The 23,528-nt window shown below is 38.3% G+C and overlaps 1 long non-coding RNA gene across 1 annotated transcript in view; it reads left to right on the forward strand.

Annotated features, from left to right (window-relative positions):
• Window positions 1-23,239, forward strand: part of LOC113180124 (uncharacterized) — a 36,184-nt gene extending 12,945 nt beyond the window's left edge. The window contains exons 3-4 of the long non-coding RNA XR_003300429.2: window positions 10,708-10,855; window positions 23,019-23,239. This is a non-coding gene — a long non-coding RNA (uncharacterized LOC113180124). The remainder of the gene's footprint in view (window positions 1-10,707; window positions 10,856-23,018) is intronic.
• Window positions 23,240-23,528: the final 289 nt, after the last annotated feature.

Here is a 23,528-nt window from a genome sequence, read left to right on the forward strand (position 1 = left end):
GAATCCTATGATTTGGATGTAGTAGGCCCTGCAAAACTCATTTTGAAATCTAATTGCCAATATAGTGGTTCTGAAAGATGGTAGAACCTTTAAGAAGTACTGAGGTTATGGGGGCTTCACCTTCATGAAGGGATTAATGTAATTCCTATAAGAGTGTGTTAGTGCTTTGAAACTAGATTAGTTCTCATGGGAATGGTTTAGTTATTGGGAGATGGGCTGCTAAAAAGCAAGTTGGAAACCTCTCTTGCATCTCTCTCACACATTTTCATCCTTCTGTGTGCACCTGCTTGCCCTGTGACTGTCTGCCATCATGAGTTGAAGCAGCACAAGGCCCTCACTAGAAGCTGATAAGATTTCAGTGCCTTTGCAGTCTTCAGAGCCATGAGTCCAATTAAATCTTTTATTTATAAATTTGTTACCAAGACTCACACAACGTGTGATTGCAATAGAAAGGGAACTAAGAAAATGAAGAATTTATTTCATAGTCTATCATTTTCTGCATCAAAAAGAAATTAGATAAAAGTGATGGGAGGCGAATAAGTTAACTCAACCTCTGGGAAGGCAATGTGGCTGCTTCTGTTAAAGTGTGTCTGTCCTTTGGCCCAGTAGTTCTATTTCTAGCACTTCTCTCTAGCACAAAGATGATATCTTAGCCCAGATTGCCTGGAAAATAGGTGAAGTTTACATGGTTAAGTTTTATTGGGAAATATAGTGTCAGGCAATACAGCAAAAGTGATGGAAAAAGAAAACCAGGCAGAGAAGAAAGAATAAGAATAATAATAAAAGACTTATCAAGGTAGCCACAGTTTTATAAGAAAAATACAACTGGTCACTGGGTCAGGCCAAACTTTTCTGGTCAACTATGTGGATCCACTGCACCTGGGGACTCTCCACAGGTGGGAGAAGGAGGGAAAAAATTCATCTGTCTACTTTTTTCCATCCCTTGACTTTTCCTGGTCTGGTTTTCCCACCACCACATCCTCCACATATTAAGTCCTTGTGTGCTTCCAGGTTGTGCTGTATGATTCATCAAAGCAGCCTAGGGAAGCCAGATCCAACCTCCCCACACCACCCTCAGCTCTCTGTCTCATGTAATTTGGGAAGGAGTGAGGGGGCAGAACCTCCAAGGATCCCTTGCCTCTGACTTGGACTTCGGTGCCATGTCAAGCAGTCCACACACAACTCTCAGCTTGGAGGGAGTCTGAGATGGTCCCCAGGGCTAGAGGTCTGGGCAAGGGCAAAGACAATCACATCTCTCACTGAGCTCTACTGAGAAAGCAGTTGAGAGCCTGGCAGGCAGAGGGAGCTAGGAAAATTTGGAGGAAAATAGAACTTGGATTCAACATAGAAATAACTGTACATTCATTGTAACATGGTTTATGGATGCCATATTTTTAAACAAGCCTAGTATTCATAAATAGGGGATTGGTTCAATAATGTTGATATATTTAAAATAAAATCAAAGTCAGATTAATATCAACATTGATAACATGATATGCAATTATATGGAAAGAACGTGACTGAGTTTGTGTGTGTGTGTGCCGCGCATGCTTGTGTGCGTGTGTACATGCCTATAGAAATAGGTCACCAGAATACAAAATATTAATACCTGTTTTATATGAATGTAACATTTTAAGTGACTTTTTATTATTTTCTTAGTGTGTTCTTTTATTTAATAAAATTACAATAAAGGGTATATTATTTTACAAACTGAAGAATTGAAAACTTACTTACTTTTCAAGTTTTAAGCATTACTTTCACACGAAGAGGGATGTTTAAATAATAATAGCCTTGAGCTCATAAATAAGAAGAAAAGAATTTCCTTTCTGGGTCTGCCATACTCTGGTAGGTCCACTCAAAATATTTGGCATGTGCATTAATACCCCGTAACATCCCCTGTGATATTTTTATCACACATGAATTCTTTTAATCAAGAGCTTGTTTTGAAGCAACAGAATGAAGCATAGATATGTTGAAAATAGCTTATTCAAGAACTTCTATAGATATGCCCTATACTACCTATTTAATTGCATATTTAGCTGCCTATTTTAGCTGTGTTCCTAACTGGATAGTAGTTATTCTCCACACTAACCTTATCCTCTCACTTTCTTACACTTTGTTCATTCCATTCCTTTTTCTGTATACCCAATGATCTGCTCTTTCCCATTTGTCCCCTCCTGTGGATCTTAATTCAAGTACCAGCTCACATGTCACTCTGCCTGATACCCTCCGCAGAAAAATCTGCTCAGATCAACGAGCCTATTTTACAATTCTGTGATTCTTAAAATTCAAATCCCTTCTTAAAACATCTCAATAGAATTCATACTATTAAATATTGTCAATAATTCCAAAGAAAAATTTAATTTGCTTACATAAAGCATGAATAGCTAGATTTGCAGTTCTAAATGCATAAATGCATAAATTTATCATTTTATGTGACAGGAACAAATCATGCTTGAAAATGATATTAAGCTTCAAAATTAGACAATGATACAAGAAAAATATATTATAAATTGCTGAAGTTGAAAAAATGAAATGACAGTGATTGTGAAGACTCTTAACAATCTGAAGCTAGCTCACTGGCTTTATAATGTTATCAATCCATATATGAGTTCTGCTTTCTATCACTGTAACAAAATAACTGAGCTAATCACCTTAAAAGGAGGAAAGGTTTATTTTGGCTCATTGTTTCAGAGGTTTCCGTCCATGTTCAATTGGCCCCATTGCCTTTGGACCAATGGTGGCATAGTATATCATGCCAGGAAAATGTGCTGGAGGAACTTCCTGCCTCATGGCAGCCAGGAAGCAAAGAAAAAGAAAGAGAGAGAGTGAGGGATAGAAGGGACCAGGGTCCTAATATCCTTTTCAAGGGCACAACCCCAACAACCTACCTTCCTTCCACTAGACCTCACCTCCTAAAATTTCTACCATCTCCCAATAGCTGGTGAGCAAGCCTTTAACACATGGGCCTTTGCAGGACATTCAAGATTCAAACTACAGCAGTTCCAGTGCATACAGAGCATAGGACACTCCTACTTCCTGCCAATGCAGCCTGAGTGGAAATGAGAAGTGCATGAGAGGTCCTGGAATGTGGTACTAAATCTACTCACTGGGAGTGGAGGCCAGCAACCAGGTGTCCAGAAAGTATTAGGCAGCCCTTGTCAGAAGAGACCAATAGGAGATAGGGTTGAGGTGGGAAAGCACTCTTTCCCAACATGCTATTTGAGTAAAACAGTAGAGAATCTAGAAAGAGGTAATATTCAAAGGCCCAAGTAACCAGCATACATCAAAGAGCTTGTTCCATCATGATAAAAGCAATATTGATAATTCCATAAAAGTCATCGTGTCAGGGACTATTTAAAGCAAATGTATTTCTGGGAACTCATTTTACACTCACCTATATGTGGTAGGTGTGATTATTAACCCCATTTTATTTACAAGGAAATTGAGCCCCAGACGTTTAAATAATCCCCAATTTGTACAGGCCTTCTAAGAGACCTGATCACAGTCCGATGATCCTACTGCCACAATGTTTCTGCCATGTCTGCTGGGTTTAATGTAGACCAGTGCTTTCTTCCAAGCTTCTAAGCACCATCTTGGAGGTGTATTAGAACTGACTCTGGATATCCTTGCCAAGTTTCCTGGAAGCCATATTGAAAAATTCTCCTGCATCCAGCTTCACGTTCACATCTCTTGGTTCACTAAGTTCCCTCAGAATGTTTCTCAGGCATACTTCATATTCTTCCCATTCTTCCCGCTCACACTTGTGTGGTCTCCCCAGTCAACCCTACTGAGATTTGATCATTATACTGCTTCAGTAGCCAGTCACTGGTTGTATGAAACCCAGGGAAGAGGAAAAGCAGATAGTAGTTCCCCTCAGCCAAGGGCAAGTGTTTGAGAAAGGATGCATATTTGATTGAAAGTAGCTGATTCCCAAAGCAGCTGGGGAAACTAGTTCATGGCTTGGTAGAGAGGACCTGGGTTAGACACCAAAGGACATGTGCCAGAACCTTTTTTCCTGGACCCAGTACTGCATCTTGATTTACATGTCAAGTCCAAGATTCAATAATATATCCAAGGAAATTATACCAACTCTCTCTTTCCACATACCAGAGCTCTACCTTACTGAGAAACAATATGTAGTAAAGTCCTGCTCTTTAGGTAGGTGACATGATATACTATGTAGAAATATTCTGCAGAACAGGCAGGAATCAAAAGATTGAAAGAAGTGGGTATGCTTCGTATTTATTATGTAAGACTGGACCAGTTACCAGCTGACACCTGTGGAAATGCCCAAGGAACACCCTCTTTATCAAGGCAATGAAGAATGCTCTAAGGAGGGGGACACTATAATCATTGATAAGTTCAAGGGTAACTAAACTATAGGTCAGTAGTAAAAGACACTGTTACAGAACTGGTCTTCTTAGTAGTAATGGGTAGAATGGATCTCAAAACAGCAGAAGTCTGGCAACTGCATCTATCAGATGTATTTAATTACTGTCATGGACAGTAAGGTCAGAATGGTGGCCACGGATGCCTGACCTACAGGAGTTTCTGGAGATGGTTCATTCTTTGGTATTCTCAGAGATAGATATATGGCTAGCTAACAGGACACACACACACACACACACACACACACACACACACACACACTTACTTCCCCAAAGGAAAGGGCATGATCTTTAGCCCAGTTTTCAAACTTGAGACAGTCTCAAACCATTAATTAAAAGAGAGGAGAGGTCCTCTTGAATAAAGAGTCCCACAATGCCACAGTAAGTAGTAATTCTCAGCCTTTTCCCAAAGCGACCAATACATATTGGTGGTGTAATTGTATAGTGGGGATATTCCTATCTTTTGAAGCCCATTTGAGATAGACTCAGAGTAGATACTGACACTTGGAAACTCTGAATGCATCATGAGCCCCTCCCTTGGTATTTTGGTAACTGTGAATGGGGGTCAGATAATAAACAGAAAATTTTTAACTTGTAGATATCACACAATTGGTCTAATAGTTCACAGATTCACCCAATGGTTATTCCCCTGATTCCTACAGGTAAAATAAGAAGAGAAATATTTAGTGGCTGGCAGAAACTTCATGTTTCTTCCTTGACCTGTGGAAAGAAGAGCAAGGAACAGGAACAGGATAAGCCAAGTAAAATTCTAAAACTTCCCTTTTCGAGACAAAATAATGAACTCAAAACAATGTCACATCATGAGTGAAATGACAGGGATTAGTGACACTCTCAAAGACTTACAGGATACAGGAGTAGTGGGTTCCATCATGTAGCCATTTAGTTCATCAGCTGGAACCTGCAAGAGTTAAATAGATTATGGTAGATATATAGCCAAGTGTGCCAAAAGTCTTTCATTACAGAAAGAGATCAGTATAACTTCTAGTATGTAGTATGTGGCTATTGGTCTGGCATATGTATCCTTCTCCAAGTATCAAGGAGGAGCTGAAACTGTTCAAGAAGTCATATATAAGTATAAGTAGAATGTGTCATGCCAGATTTGTGGGACCCCAATAGACCTCCAGGAGCCAAATCCAATGCAATTACACAAGAGTCTTTATTGCAAGCTCGAGCCTGGACTCACAACCATTTCCAACGCAGCGGTCCTGAGGAGTGAGTCCTGGACCTTAGTTCAGTGAGGATTTATAGGTTTTTTGGGGATACTCTATGCGTCACAACATCACACAGCAAATCATTTCATACCACGGGAAAATCAAACAACAACTCTTAACACTGATTAGCACATTCACTGGTGGGAACAGGTTGGGTAAGAGTGATTGGTGAGTTCAAGAGGTGGATACATTTGAGCTGATTGGTTTAGGCCGTTGAGGGGTTGCAAGAGTGTATATGCTAAACTGCAGGGTTGCCTAATCATGTTAACAATCACCGAAACTATTGGGAGGGTCACTTGGCATTTCAGATATTTTCTCTGTCTCACTCTGATTGGTTGTTGCTCTGGTCCGAAATAGGCCTCAAGTATTCTTTTGGTCTTTTCAGGAACTTGCATTTGCTGAGTCAAGGACATCTGGTATGGACAAATGACTCAGCAGGGTAGCTTATGTGCCGAGGAAAGGGTTTTCCAAGGACAAGTGTCATTCCCCTCCCTTTAGACTGGCCCTACTCTGAGGTAGAGGCTAGTTTTTCAAAAATGGAGTCACATCAGTTTCTCAAATGCACATAAATATATTCATGTTTTTTCTCGTTAACTCTTCTAATAGCTGATACAAATTGTTCAAAGCAGTCTTGATTATCTAGCTATCCCATTGACCATAATGTTTTTACCCATTATATTGCTGAGATCATCTTATTTGAACCTAATGAGCATGAAGTAATGAGTTCTCTAGATGCCCTGTTAATAAACATGTTCTAGAATATGGAAGCTAAACCCTAACATATTTCAAAGGCTGTTACATTGGAAAACCATTTAGAAGTTAGTAGTGTGGATCATGCCAATCATATCCTTCATAGTAAAAGACAAGTTATTTTACTTGTCTCTCCTACTACTAAGAAAGAAGCATAATATTAAATAGGCCTTTTCTAATTTTGAAAGCAACATGAATTGCTTATGGGAATGATTCTTCAATTCACTCATCAGGTTATATGAAAGGCTGTCAATTTTGAGTAAGATTTGGAATAAGAAAGTATTCTCTAGCAAGTCTATTCTATAATACAAGCTGTCCTGCCAATTGGGCCCTGAGACCCAGCACATTCCACAGTACTGTAGCTATCTATGTAGAGTTTCTAACAATGTCTCATAGGAAAATCATAGTATAGACATCTAGGTTTCTGGAAGAATGTCATATCATGGACATGAGAAATATTTGATGTTATGAAAAATGTCTCTTGGCATGCTTCATGAGCCTCAGTGAAAATGGAGCTGCTGATTATGGGAGATTAAGTGGGAGGTCAAGCAGATCCAATGTGAGCTGAGTCCCATCAGACTCTTATGTCACGTGACTGCCAAAAATATATCATAAAGTGGAGGTGGACTATCTTTGATTGGGCTTAAGCTTTTCCAGAAGGCAAGAGTAATCTACAAAATAGATGAGCCACACCCCATATACCAAGCATTACTGCACCAGCATCTGTCGTCATTCACATTATAGCTATAAAATCAAATAATGGGCGGAGGAAAAAACCCCAGGCTTGGTTCACAGATGGCTTTACTCAGTAATATCAGCGGGTTGGAAATGAACTGGTGATGAACTGCTTCCTAACTCCAGGGTGAACCTGAAAGACAGTGCTGAGGCGAGAACCTCCCAGAGGACAGAACTTTGGGGCAAAGGACCTCATCATCCATTTGTGTGGGAAGAAAAAAAAATGGCCTTAGTTAAGAAAACCCTTGTATAATAAAATCATGGTCAGTGGTGAATGGCTTGGCTGTTTGCTTACGGATCTGGAAGAAGAAAAATGATAAAATTAAGGACAAGGTAGTCTGGGGAAGAGGCTCATAGATGTCCCTAGAGAAATGGGCACAAAGTTTGGATATCTTTGTGTTCTATATCAATGCCCACCCAAAACATTGATGTAGATGAAGAACTAATACCCAACCAGACAGTCTTGTTTATTTGTTAGCTTCTGTTCTTATCCACCCTTGAGCTTGTGCAATAAAGTAGTCATGATGGCAAAAGAGGAGGCTATGAATGGCCCAAAAAGTATAGGTGCCTTCTCACTAGGGTTGACATAGCTAGTATCACTGCTCAATATCTAGCCTATAAGAAAGAACAATCATTATCCCATGGTATGGTATCATCCTTTAAAGAGACAAGCCAGAAAGTTGGTAGCAAGTTGATTATATGGAACCTTTTTGCCCTAAAAAGGACAGCAGTTTGCCCTAATGTAGCAGTAGGGGCTTACCTTTACTTCCCACATTGTTTTAACCAGTACCATCACTAGAATACTAGATTTATCTTTATATGTTCCTGCACAGCATTGTCTTGGACCAAGAAATCCACTAGTCAGCCAAGATCTTGAAACAATCCATGATGATGGGATCTACCACTCCTCCATTATTCTAGCTCACAAATACAGCATCCCTTTAGTATGAGGTACTCTCCTCCAGGATTCAATGTATGCCCTAAGTCAACATATATTACATGGAATTGTGTCCCTAGTAAATAGATCACATGGTTTCAACACTAAGGCATAGAAGTAGAAATAACCCCAGTCACCATCATTTCTAGTAACGTGATTTTTTGGGAAATTTATTTTTTCTGTATATGTAACTTTAGGCTCTTTATGAATAAAGATTATAGCTGCCAAAAAGGGAAATTTTCTACCAGAGGACTCAGCAAAGGTGTCACTAAGCTGCTACCTGTTATTTTAGGATCATTGTCCCAAGAGACCAGAAAATGAGACAAAGAAATGAGATACCATATGGATTATCATGAGGAGATAGGATGGGTATCACATAAGATAGTCAAGGAGAAATATGCTTGGCACACACATTATCCATGGGGCAACTCTAAGTATACTCCCATGCCTTGTTTTAATAGGCAAAATATAACTATGGCCTGATCAGAGGACATGGTAATCAAGGTCTCTCAATCCTCAGGATTGTGGATCTAAGTCAGCCAGCAGGCAAGCCACATAGACCATTAGAAGTGTAGCAGGTGTTAGCTACTGACAAACTTTGCTAATGAGAACTCCCTCATCCAAAGGTATCCCAGTTGTAGACCTGGTCATTGAAGGTGGATCATATCTAATGACTGACTTATGTGCACATATCCCCCATGACTCTGAAAGGAGGTCAAGAGATCAGACTGAGACCAGACTTCTTTTTTAAACCATAGCTTCACCTCCTGTGCTATATTTTATTGCTCCTTGCTTGGTTCCTCTTGAGAACATTTTCTCTTTGAATTATTTGCATGCATGTCTTCTTTCTGAATCCTAACATAGGGAACTCCACCTAAGACAAGCCTGGTTTCCAACAAAATATTAATATTTTGGCTCTGGTTAACATTTAAATGATTGAATTACAAACCTCGGATCCCTGAGCTAAGGATGCTTCATTGTTTCCAAACTGGGTGCCCTCTAGACATGGAAACGTGTTTGCAGTGGGTGCTGGGGACTAGGACAAGGATAAAAATGAATGGGGAGATGTGGCAGTGGGAAGTGTCACTATGAGGACTAAAGGAGTACAAACACCAGAGGGCTGCACTACAAATTCAAGGCGATTGGTGTTCTCCACCCATTCCAGGAATAAACTGAACAGACTGGAAACTGTGCGCTGAAGGAAGAAAAAGCCTCTGGACTTGGGATAACTGCCCTGATGAGACCAATTCCCTATTTGGATGAAAGAAGTGGAGAGAGTTCTGGTGTCTTTTCTAAAGCAATATCTCACCTTCATACATACCTCTGCATTCAGCCAGGCAGAGAAAGGCACACCTCCTAGGGACATCAGCCCTACAGTTATAGATTTCCAGTAATGATACTAAATAAACATTTGCTCAGTGCATGAATGAATTCTAATATTTTCAATGTCAGCTTGTGTGTATCTGAAGTGCCTGGAGTCTGCTTATCACTGTATATAATATTCATAAAGCATTCTGAGCCCCATGACAGAGGCTTTTTGCAGACAGGGTATGGTTATCTCTCTCTAAAGGATATGGCAAAGATTAATTAGTTAATTTCATAAATGCTTCAGGGATGAAAACCTCTTTATACTAAGTAATTATGAATATCACACTGCGGGCATGCCATAGCTTCATACCTCTGAAGTTGAATGAGATTTTGTCTTATTGCTATAAGGAATACTTAAAGAGTCAATATGCCACTTCTTTCTTACACCACTTAAGATTATTTTGCAGTTCAAAATGAGTATCAGATCACAGAGGCAATGGAGTCTGCTTGTGCAGATAGGGAATTAGCACTAACTATTTCTCATTTGGGGCTCATTTAACAATTCAGACATAGCCTATTATCATTTAAAATACATTAAATGTAGAAGAGTTCATATCCTTAGTCTACTGTGTACCAGCTAGGAGTCTTTGTGAAAATCATTAAAACTCCCTGTGCCACAGTTTTATCTTTTATCAAAGAATGGGTCAGAGCTTATGGAAGTAAATGATACAAGGCAGATGAAGACTAGCAGAGCACATGATTCATTCATAGCCTTCAGTAATAGCCAGTGTATCTACGTAGTTGAACAAACATGACCAGGCATATAGAACCAAAATAATTTGTATTTGTACCCCCCCTTAAATTTATTCATTGGTTTTTTGTTTGTGTGTTTGTTTGTTTGTTGTTGTTGTGCCATTGCATAAAAACATCTGGTTATTATTATAATTTTCCAGCTCCTTCTTAGGTCACTTAAGTCATGATGCAGTCTCAACTTGGCAATTAGAATGTCTATTTATGTAGAAATAAATTTAGAGATAAATCCTCCTCGAAATAGTGCAAATGGCTGGGCACTGTGTGCATGCCTGTAATTCCCGTGGCTCCTGAGGCTGAGGCAGGAGGATCATGAGTTCAAAGCTAGTGAGATGTTAAGCAACTCATCAAGACCCTGTCTCTAAATAAAATACAGAAAAGGGCTTGGGATGTGGCTCGGTGATTGAGCGCCCCTGCGTTCAATCCCTGGTACCCCCACCCCCACCAACCACCAAAAAAAAAAAAAAAAAAAAAGAAAGAAAGAAAGAAAAAAATGGAAAAAAGAAAAGAAGTAGTTCAAATGTAACTGGACTGTTTTTTGCAGGATGATCGTGACCTTCTAGCCGTGAAACCAGGTGATCTATGCTTCATACCTGTTCCTTCAAGCCTGGAAAAGATCTTTTACTCATAGAACAGGCTCCTCTTAAGGCATGGAATCTGGCCCTGCAGATTCACAGGAGGGGAAAACAGAGGTATGAAATCTGGCCCCATGCCTTGAATGTGGCCCACCAATGTGGAAATGTACTCTTGAGGCATGGAAACTTGTTTTCATTCACAAAGCCTGCACTCCATACATGGATTCAATCCTTTCATGAATGAATTCTATCCCTCCCAGTATGAAATCTAGCTTTCCAGACATGCAAAGAGGCCCGATAGCCATCGTAGTCATGTAACCTGTCTTTTCACTAGAGAACTTTGGTACATACATGGATGTTGTCACACAAGGCATGAAGTCTAGACTTCCAGACACATAACCCAGAGCCATCCTGTGTTTGTCCCCCGTAGGACCATGTGCTGAAAGATTTGTCCCTAGTGTGGTGATGTTTAGACGTGGTAGGACCTGTAAGAGGTGGAGCCTAGTGTGAAGTTATTGGAGGTGCTGCTCTCAGAATGGATGAAGGTAGTTCTCATGGAACCCCTTCCTGCTCTTTGGCTTCCTGTCTAGGCATGCAATCTCTCCCTCTTGCACACACTCCCACCATTGTGGTGTCATCCACCCCAATTTGACATAGCCAAGGGTGTCTTTTCCAGAAGTAATACTATGCTGTTTAGACTTTTAACCTCCCAAACTGTGAACTAAATAAACCTCGTTTCTTCATAAGTACTCAGTATCAGGTATTTCATTATAGTAATGAAAAATGAACTAATATACCCAGCCTTTGTGGCATGAAGGATGTTCAGGCAATTGTGAAGCCTAACCATGAGGCATGAGATCTGGCCTTAAGCATACTCTGAATGAGGAATTTCAACTATAATATGGAACATGACCTTAGAGAAAATGAGCCTGACCTAACAATTATGGAATGTTTTTCATACAGATATCAATTTACATCTTTTAGGTATGAATTTACACTTCCAAATAAAAATGTTTGTTTTCCTCAAAAGAATCAGATTTATAACCATGGGTTTTCAGGAGTGGAAACCAGCCCTTTAAGTGTAAAATCTAGCCCTCTAGGTGTAAAATCTGTTTCTTCAGTTATGAAACCTAGACCTATAAATATGGAATCTAAGTTCCCAGCATAGAAAGTGACTGAAGGGGCAGGGGTTGTAGCTCAAGGGTAAATTGCTTGCCTGGTACATGTGAGTCACTGTGTTCAATCCTCAGCACTACATGAAAGTAAATAAATAAAAGTATTCTTTCCAACTAAAAATATCTTTTAAAAAAAGAGAAAGGAGTAAAAATGTGAATCTTGCTTTTCCAGATATGTAGAAAGTGGCCCTTTAGGTATGGAACTGGGCTTCTACAACTAGCTGTTAGATACCTAGATATGGAATGGATGTTCACTACCCAACACAAGAAACATTGTCAACTTTTCATGACACATATGTAATCTCAATATCCAAACATGGGACTTGGCATAGTGAGCATAAAACTGACGATCTGAGAGAATGATGTCTGGCTCTACAAGCATGGACATGCCACTCCATATATGGAGACACAATCTCTTATCATGAGTCCTGGCCCTACAGACTTGGCATTCGTGCATGGAATCTCCATGTATGAAATATGGACTTACCTGTGTGATAAATACTATATCTCAGGCTTGGAACCTGGCATCTGAGTTAGAGAAATTGTCTCTAAGACGTGGTTCCATGTGTGCTGGATATGAAACTTCACAACACAATCAGGTATACTCAATGTCCAAATATGAAAGCAGGCCCACCAAGCATTCAACCTAGTTTTTCCCTGTGTAGATTCTCAAATTCTATGCATATATCCCATCTTTATACAGTTTCAACTTGGTATTTCATATAAGGCATGTCAATTAAAACATGAAAGTTGGCCCCGCAGTATGGAACATGACACTCTGACGTATAATCTTTGTATTTTAGTCATGCCCATGGACTCTCCAAATTGTGAGAACTGGTCTCCTGATCATGGGTCCTGGAACTCCATAAATATAATTTCTGTGTTCATGCAAAGAGTCTTCCTTCTAAGCATAGAGAATGACATCACATTTCTCACATAGATTTTGACTCTCCGCATATGGAATGTGGTCTTCCTGGCAAGGAATGTAGAATTCCATGTATGGAAACTCAATATCCAAGGGTAGAATATGGCCCTATAAATATAGAAGCTGTCACTTCATGTATGAAATCTCAATTTCCAAGAATGGAGCCAAGATCTACAAACTTGGAAGCGGGTGCTCCATGTGTGGGTGGCAAGCATTAAACATGGCCAGGAATGTTTGAAACCCGGGATCTCAGACATAGAAACCAGCATATCAATCATAGATGCTGGCTCCCCCAAACACGAAGACTGCTCTCCAAGGCATTGCACCTGGCACACCATGTGTTATGGACTAAATTGTTACTCCCACCCCCAAATTCATATGTTAAGGATCTAACTTTCAATCTGGCTGGGTTTGGAGATAGGGTCTTTAAAGATATCTTTAAGGTTAAATAAGGTCATAAAAGTAGGGTCTTAATTTGATAAGACTAATATTCTTATAAAAAGAGGAAGAGATGCCAGAATTTATTCTCTGATTTTTCTTTTTATGCACCCAGGGGAGAGGTCATATGAGGACATAGTGAGAAAGTAACTTTCATCAAACCAGGAAGGGAAACCTCACCAGAAGCTGACTTTGTCACTGCTTTGATCTTGGTTATTTATATCACCTAATCTGTAGTATTTTGTTACAGCAGTACCAGCAGACTCATATACTGAGAAGGAATTGAAATTTCCAAGCACTGTAAACATTTCAGCCACAGAAATTGACTTTCTCAGAAATGAAGTCTGATCAAACTGGGATTCCATGCAAGGAATCTAACTTTTCAATCACAAAAATTTTCATTCAGAATTAAATACTGTCCCTTCAGGCATGAAATAGGGTCTTACAAGTTTGGATTCTGACCTTAATGGATGGAAACAAGCCCTTAAAATATGGAAAATTCCTTTCTAGAGAGATAGATAAACACATACATAAATCAATAAGTAGATAGAAAATTTGTCTACAAAATGTATAAAATTTTGTGGCTTTTGCAAACATTTCTCTGATATTAAGTGTCTTATTAAGGTAACTAACTAATCCTGGTTATTAATGTTTTTAGAACAATTCTTGGTCAATAGTAAGCTTTTGGAGAATACTAGATAGTGTTATTACTGTTGCTATTACCACTATCTGTTCTATTTATTTAATCTTTCATTCATAAAATGCTCAGTTTAACACACACAGGACTCTAGTACACATGTTTTGATTTGCTTAACAATTAAAATCCTCACTCACTAGTTTGAATAAAGTTCTGAATGAATTTTAATCAAAACATATTTTCCCATTTTTATGAGTAGCCATGAAGATGTGACTCAGGTAGGAAACTGCCTGATAAATTATCTTTCAGAAATTGGTATCAGGGTGCTATATTTGGTACCTGTTCAATGAATCTAACCTCTACCGATAATTAGACTCTTTTTTTTTTTTCTCCTATGAACTGTGGAGTTCATCCCTTGCTCCTGGCATCCCCTGTTATCTCAGATGGGACAGCTCTCATTCTGCATGTTTGAGTGTGTCCCCCAGGAATTCATGTGCTGCAGGTTCGGTCCTCAGTGTGGTGATGTAGGGGCTGGTGGTCCTTATTACAAATTGTGTATCACAATAAAACATGAAAATAATGTGCTATCTAACAGAGAAGGAATGATGGAATAAAGTACATTTCACATTGGAGGTTTGTGCTGTCATTAAATGATCTCAAGAAACAATTTTAATCCCCCAATGCTCATTACATATTGCTAAGTGAACATGGCAGTTGAGATAGCAGTGTATGTAAGTTGTTCCTATCAGACAAGCTATGGATACACAGGCACCAGGATATTGGCAATGGTTATCTCTGGACTGTGAAATTTGGACAGCTTTAGTTAAAAATTTTCTGTGTGTATGTTTGTGTGTGTGTGTGTTACATTTTTACATTGTAATTATGTAATTTAAAAGGAAGTAAAAATTTTTGCAGGGAAAATATGTTCCTTTTTGACAGGAAAAAAAGAGCATTATATAATGTAGATCCTGGTTTATAATGCAATCCTTTAAGGAAGTCCACAGTCTATTGTGCATAATTTTCCATTGCTATAACTCTTATGCCATCTTCTGGTCTAAATATAATTCAACTATTTGGAAATGTCCAGCATCCATAGTTAGTACCTTGGTGCTATTCCAGAAACCTTACTCATCCTGTTTATGATTCAAGGATGTCTTTGAATGTCTAGTATAAAAGTCTAAGTTGGAAACACAAGAATTTATTATTAGATAAAGCAAGTTAGAACATAGCAGGAAGAGAACATTGACAAACCTTGTTAAAATGTAACTTCAGAGATAAACTGAAACAAATATACCCTTGAATCTACACTCTGAAATCTACACAAACCTAAAATACAACATTAATGTCATTCTAAATACTGATTTAGATATATTATAGAAAAGCATAGGATTTGAAGTCAAACAACCTGGGATGAATGCCATCTCAGCCACTAACTTATTCTATGATCTTAATAAACTCACTTGCGTTCTCATTTACCTAATTTCATCCCCACTAAAAGAAAATAATAACATCTGCTTTTCTTAATTACTTCTCTTTTCCTTCCTTATTCTTAAACTTCTTAGATACTGTAAATATATATTGATAGCTGGACACCAAGGACATAATAAGAGATTTTAGTTCAGAAAAAGATGAGCCAGTATCTTTCCAAGATAGGAAAGAAAATAGCTGTTCAGAATTGTTTGATAACCTAGAATTTATACTCTAGAATTTTTTTAAATGCTAGTACTCTACATGTACTTTTATATGTAGTTGTTCCTATCAGACAAGCTATGGATACACAGGAACCAGGATGTTGGCAATTGAATATGTTGGCTACGTTTCTACATACAGGAGCTGATGTTGTGAAATATAGGTCTCTGTGTTACCAAGGATCACCACATATCTGCAGTAATTTCTTTCTTAAACTTAGCTAATGAATTATTATTATTCTAATAATTATGAATTTCTAAGGTATTTGAGAAAGTTTTTTATTTAGCATGAATATGAATTATCACAGATATGCAGAAATCAGGATTCCATAAGTGCCAAAATTAAATGAAAGCAGTATTGTAGAAGAAAATATAATGTTGAAGTTCAGCTTCATACACACACAAAAAAGTTCACTCTCATTTCCTAATGATGGTTTTCAAAGCCACAGCCTATGTGCATAAAATTTACCACTCCATTTCTGGTCCACAAGAGATCCTTGAGTATCTTCTTAGTGACTCTAATTTCCCCTCCACTAACTGCACCCTTTTGTGTCCTATGAACTATGAAGTTCATCATTTGCTCCCAGCAACCCCTGTTACCTCAGATAGGATAGCTGTCATTCTACATTCATTTTGGAGTGTATGTATTAATTAATTTATATCTGTCCATCAGCTCAAAAACCACCAACATGGGTCAGCATCAGGAGAACAGGTACCCAGGCACCCAATTTTTTTTTTTTTTGGACTGAGAATTGAAAGCCAGGGTGCTCTACCACTGAGCCACATCCCCAGCCACATCCCTGTGTATTTTATTCACAGACAGGGTCTTACTGAGTTGCTTGGGGCCTTGCCAAATTGCTGAGGCTGGCTTTGAACTCACAATCCTCCCCACTGCTGGGATTACAAGTGTGCACCAATGCGCACGACTCCCAGGCACCCATTTTTTGGTTCACCTTGAAGACCTCAGCACAGTGTCTGAACAGATGCTCAGCAAATACTGATTTAATAAATATAAAAAGCAAAAGAGAGTTAAATAAAAGAAGACAGGTCTACAAGTTCATTTTTCATTGCCAAAATGAAATATCTGAAATACTTACAAATAAAAGAAATGTATTTATTTATTTAGTTCACAGTTTTGGTGGGTGGAAGTCCAAATAGCATAGCATTGGATTTGGAGAGGGCCCCCTTGGCTGCATCACCACCTCATGGCGGATGGGAATGCACTGTATGAGGGAGAGACCTATTTGTAGGAAGTCAAAGTGAGGGGAAGGGACCAATTGGTACTTTCCATTAATCCCACCTCTTTAAGTTCCTACCACCTCTCAATACTACCATTTTGGGGGCTAAGCTCCCAACACACGAATACCTGTGGGACAGTTTCAAACTCTATCCAAATCCCAGCAACAGGAAAGAAGGTGACTTCTTTCTGGTGACTGTGATATCACAAATGTCTTGTTTCACTCTTCTTCATGGTCAAAATGAGATTATTAAGAAAAAAAAAGAAAAAAAAATTTCCTAGTATAAATTTGAAAGTAAGAAACATAATTCAAAATAATAATAATAATAATCACTACCCTTCAGATTTTTTCTCCACATATTTTGACATATTTGTTCCCAGTATGTTTTATGTATATACTTAAAAATAACTACACTTTTCTTTCCCAAATACCTATAGAAATTCATAATTATTAGAATAATAATAATTTATTAGCTAAGTTTAAGAAAGAAATTACTTTAGATATGTGGTGACCCTTGGTAATAAACAGACCTATATTTTACAACATCAGCTCCTGTATGTATGTAGAATTGTGGCCAACATATTCAATAAATGCAAGAAAAGTTTAATTTATTATCTATATTCTGTCTCCTATGCCCCAAAAGGGTATTTTAAAAATAGGATAGTCAATAGACATTTTCAAATATTAAACTTCAGATTTTATTTAAAAACTGTTTTGGAACAATGCACTTCTTCATTATAGTAGTAATAACTAAAATTTTGCCATGTAAATGTTTATATATAGAGAAATTTAGTGAATGACTCAACATTCTATCCAAAAGTTGACACTGGGTTTACTAATTGATTGTTTGTCTGAAACAAACATTTAATTTACACATGTTAATTAGAATGTTTTACTGAACTGATCAGTATTTGGCTAATTGCAAAGACACTTCAAGATTCTAACTCTAGCCCAAGTTGGTAGCATCTTGTGCCATCTGCTTGGGGTCTTAAAAAGCAAATTACATAGTCCCTGCGGGATCAGTGCTGATGTTTTGGAGGCTCTGGTCCACCTGACCAGATTGTCCCAGTTGCCAGCTAATGAAATCAGCTTCAGAATTGGAGTGACCTGTTGAGAGCCACAGCCAAAGGGGCCCCAGCAAACTTCCAGCTGCCAGCAAACTTCCAGCTGCCAGCTGATGATTGGCTCACAGCGGCCCCAGCAACATCTAGCTGATTGGCTCCTCCACGGAGCTGCTCATTGGGGGACTTCTTTGGCTCCGCCCAAGCAACCCAGCCAATCGGCCTCAAGAGTAGTAGGATTGGGGGAGGTGGAGAGGTTGGTGTGGGTGAGAGGCTTGTGGGAAGCCGGTGGTGGCAGTTGGCCTCTGAGGGTTTTTTCCTGAGGAGCTGTTTTGTTTGGTGTTTGTAGTTCTAAAAATAAAGTTAGTTTCTTTTGACAAGTGGCTCCTGAATTGTGCCCAGCCAGACTGAGGCAGTGACCCAAATGACCTTCAAATTCTCATAAATTCATTTCTGGAAAACTTTGATAAATTCTACTTTTCAATAAGTTTTTCAAATCTGGTGCTATAATACAAATATTTCAATATAACTTGCTATAGTTCCCTAGTTACCACTCTCCTCCTCTCCCCCTGCCACACACACACACACATTCTAGCAAAACAGAAGGGGAAAAATTTAAAGGAATAAAAAAATTTCAAGTTAATTGCTAATAAATAAACAATATGTTTCTAGCTTTGAAGGGTCCAATGATGTCCAACACAGACAGTAAAATCAGTCTCAGACCAAAGCCTGTTATGGTGAAATAATGAGACAAAAGAGAATTGACTTGAAGGGAAGGTTCTAAAAGCTTACAAGATTGACATAAATATATATTATATATAATATATAGTATATATATTATATATATATATCAAATGGCAAAATGTCATCAGACTTCTGAAGAACAACACTGGAAACAAAAAGGTGACATTACACTATCTCCAAACTCTGAGGGAAAATCAGTTGCAATTTAGAATTATATACTTGGCCAACCTCAGGGTGCAGGTGGAAAAAAAAATAGTTAAGTATGATGCCTAACTTGACTGGGCTGTGGACCCTGAATGGATAGAATCTGGATATTTCTGTTAAGGTTGTGCTGGGATGAGATCAACAATTAAACCAGTACACTTTACTTCTCCATAAAGTGGGTGGGCCTCATTCCATCAGTCGAATATGATGTTTTATTCAGATTGAATAAAAAAGAAAAAAAAAGAAGACTGACCTCTTTCGAGACAGAAGAAATTCTCTAACTCCCAGTCACTCAGCAGGCCAGCCAGCAGCCTTTGGACTTGAATTGTAACGTTGGCTCCTTTCTGAGTCTTCAGCTTGCCAGCCTATCCTGTACATTTTGGACTTGCCAACCTGCCTAATTGCCTGAGACAATTTCTTAAAATAGATTTCTCTGTTACATGCATACATCTCCTATTAGTTGTGTTTCTCTGGAGAACCTTAACTCAAGCAATAAGCAAGCTATCAAAATGTTTACCTTTAGTGTTCCTTTCCTTGATAAACCATTGGAAAAGGTACTCCAACAAGCCATGGAGTACACAAAGAAATAGAAAGACATTGCAATCCAAGACATAAGGGAATCCCCCAGGCCAAAGGGGAAAGAGGATCCCATGATGAAACCACTGTACAACAAGACAGAGAACAGTGAAGTGAGAGCTCTAGAGAGGACACCTAAGACAGAGATAACAAGGAAGAGAGGCACAAAAGGAGGGAGAAATTCATAGGTGAAGGAAGGCTTGATCGCATCAAGAGATGGGTTTTGAGGATAAATTAATGATAGAAACACTGGCCCTCCATATGCATGGGCTGCATCTCCACGGAGTCAAGCAAATGCTGATGGAAAATACTTTTCAAAAATATTTCATCTGTGCTGAACATGTATAGAGCTGTTTTTATTGTCATTATTCCATAAACAATACAGTATGTAGAATTGTGGCCAACACACTATACACATCGCAATAGGTATTATAAATAACCTAGAGATGACTTATAGGAAGTGCATAGGTTTTAAGCAGATGCTGCTATTTTATATATGGGACTTGAGCATCCATGGATTTTGGAATGAAAGGGCTCCTGGACACAATGCCCCTCAGATACAAAGGGATAACCATACAAAGAAAGTGAGCACTGCAAAAAAAAAAAAAAAAAAAGAATGACAATTATCTCCTGAGGAAACAAAAGTACATCTTTCCATCTTCTAACAAGAAAGGATATGTAGTCATGGCACATGACACACTTTCATGTGTGAAAAGGCAAACACCAAATTGTGATCTTACCCAAAATAACCATTAGTAAATTGGGAAGATGGGGGAAAAGGAAATGTTCGTATTTAAATTATTTTCTTTCAGAATAGGAAATCAAGAAATCAAGAGATATTAGTATATGTATTTTTTAAATGAAGGCAGTTAATAGAAAAGAAATTGTTAAATGAAGTCAAGACCATTGCCTCTTGGTAAGCACTGAGGAGCTAGAGTGGAATAGGAAATAGCCTATGTAAAATTATAATTCTTTTTTTTTTTTTTATTGGTCGTTCATAACATTACATAGTTCTTAATACATCATATTACACGGTTTGATTCAAGTGGATTATGAACTCCCGCTTTTACCCCGTATACAAATTGCTGTATCACATCAGTTACCCTTCCATTGATTGACATATTGCCTTTCTAGTGTCTGATGTATTCTGCTGTCTGTCCTATCGTCTACTATCCCCCCTCCCCTCCCCTCCCCTCCCCTCCCCTTTTCTCTCTCTACCCCTTCTACTGTAAATCATGTCTTCCATTTGTATTCTCTTGACTTACCCCTCCTTACCTCTTATATGACATTTTGTATAACCCTGAGGATCGCCTTCCATTTCCATGCAATTTCCCTTCTCACTCCCTTTCCCTCCCACCTCTCATCCCTGTTTACTGTAAATATTCTTCTCAAGCTCTTCGTCCCTACCCTGTCCTTGTTTACACCCCTTATATCAAAGGAGTCATTTGGTATTTGTTTTTTAAAGATTGACTAGCTTCACTTAGCATAATCTGCTCTAATGCCATCCATTTCCCTCCAAATTCTATAATTTTGTCATTTTTTAATGCAGAGTAATACTCCATAGTGTATAAATGCCACATTTTTTTTATCCATTCATCTATTGAAGGGCATCTAGGCTGGTTCCACAGTCTTGCTATCGTGAATTGAGCTGCTATGAACATCGATGTAGCAGTGTCCCTGTAGCATGCTCTTGTTAGGGCTTTAGGGAATAGACCGAGAAGGGGAATAGCTGGGTCAAATGGTGGTTCCATTCCCAGCTTTCCGAGAAATCTCCATACTGCTTTCCAAATTGGCTGCACCAATTTGCAGTCCCACCAGCAATGAACAAGAGTGCCCTTTTCCCCGCATCCTCTCCAGCACTTATTGTTGTTTGACTTCCTAATGGCTGCCAGTCTTACTGGAGTGAGATGGTATCAAAGGCGTTCCTGTATATGAGCGACAAATCCTCTGAAACGGAAATGAGGACAACTACTCCATTCACAATATCCCCCCAAAAAATAAAATACTTGGGAATCAACCTAACAAAAGAGGTGAAAGATTTATACAATGAAAATTACAGAACCCTAAAGAAAGACATAGAAGAAGACCTTAGAAGATGGAAAAACATACCCTGCTCATGGATAGGCAGAACTAACATCATCAAAATGGCGATATTACCAAAAGTTCTCTATAAGTTCAATGCAATGCCAATCAAAATCCCAACAGCATATCTTGTAGAAATAGATAAAAGAATCATGAAATTCATATGGAATAATAAAAGACCCAGAATAGCAAAAACAATACTAAGCAGGAAGTGTGAATCAGGCGGTATAGCGATACCAGACTTCAAGCTATACTACAGAGCAATAGTAACAAAAACAGCATGGTACTGGTACCAAAACAGGCGGGTGGACCAATGGTACAGAATAGAGGACACAGTAACCAATCCACAAAACTACAACTATCTTATTTTTGATAAAGGGGCTAAAAGCATGCAATGGAGGAAGGATAGCATCTTCAACAAATGGTGCTGGGAAAACTGGAAATCCATTTGCACCAAAATGAATCAGAATCCCTATCTCTCGCCGTGCACAAAAGTTAACTCAAAATGGATCAAGGAGCTTGATATTAAATCAGAGACACGGCATCTGATAGAAGAAAAAGTTGGTTATGATCTACACGCTGTGGGATCGGGCTCCAAATTCCTCAATAGGACACCCATAGCGCTAGAGTTAACAAATAGAATCAACAAATGGGACTTACTCAAACTAAAAAGTTTTTTCTCAGCAAAAGAAACAATAAGAGAGATAAATAGGGAGCCTACATCCTGGGAACAAATCTTTACTCCACACACTTCAGATAGAGCCCTAATAACCAGAATATACAAAGAACTCAAAAAATTAGACAATAAGATAACAAATAACCCAATCAATAAATGGGCCAAGGACCTGAACAGACACTTCTCAGAGGAGGACATACAATCAATCAACAAGTACATGAAAAAATGCTCACCATCGCTAGCAGTCAGAGAAATGCAAATCAAAACTATAATTCTGATACAAGTTAATTCTGTCCTGCACTTTAAAACATCAACCTTAGAATTCTCAAATCTTCTACCAAGATTTCTCCTGGTTTTTTTTTTTTTTTTGAATGTTTAGATGCAATGCAATGCTGAGTTTCCTTCTATGACTATAAAATTTTATCAACCAAAATTAAGAAATGCTACAGACACCAAACAACTAAATATGTACAGTGTGAATTTCAGGGAGTTAAAAATTTCTGTTTACAAAGACAAATATAAATCTGTTTCATAACTCAATGAATGGTTTTTAGAATATTCTCTGTATTTGAATGATATCATATTACATGGGATTAACAATAGTTTTCTCTCCACTTAAATTTGTCTTGGGATAATTAGACTCTTCCTCTGATTGATGACCTCACAAATGCTCTACAGAACAGTGACCCCAGTTTCCTTCTGCTGATATTTTTTTTAACTCCTTTCTACTTGTTTTAGTGTTTTTTCTTCTGATTAAATGGATCTCTCATGTATCTAAGGTGAGTGTGTAGCTGAGATGGACTTTCTGTACCTACTGATTTTGTTTGACTTTACAGAAGCAAGAGCAGGAACTGGGCAGAAATGCGAGCCATGAACACAGTATTTTCCAATATCAATGCCAAGTTGGCTGAACAACTAAGCAACCTGCTCAGTGAACTTGAGTTCTGGGCAGCAATATATGAGAATCCAATGCAAGAATCAAGGACAGTACTAGGACACCAAGCCAGAGAATCTGTTATGGCAGAAGATTAAAAAGCTTTCAAAGAGAAGCAGAGAAAGAAGAAATGAGTCTGAAGAGCTTTGTCTTTGCCGAGTTCTTCAATTGTTTTCTCCTTTCAGGAAGGTTAAGGTCTCTATTTGTAGTTATCGTTCTTTCTGTGTCAATTTACTTTGTATTTAAAAGACATCAAAGAATGAACTAATATTTATCTGAATGAGGCAATGATTTTTTTAAATTACTGAAATGACAGTGATACTAGCTATAATAATTTCTGAACCTTTTAGGCTGGTAGCACATTTTTTTCTTGACGAAAGCTACAATATTATAATAGAATTTTTAAAATAAA

The sequence above is a fragment of the Urocitellus parryii genome, chromosome 7 (genome assembly GCF_045843805.1).
Source record: "Urocitellus parryii isolate mUroPar1 chromosome 7, mUroPar1.hap1, whole genome shotgun sequence".
Classification (NCBI taxonomy): Eukaryota; Metazoa; Chordata; class Mammalia; order Rodentia; family Sciuridae; genus Urocitellus; species Urocitellus parryii.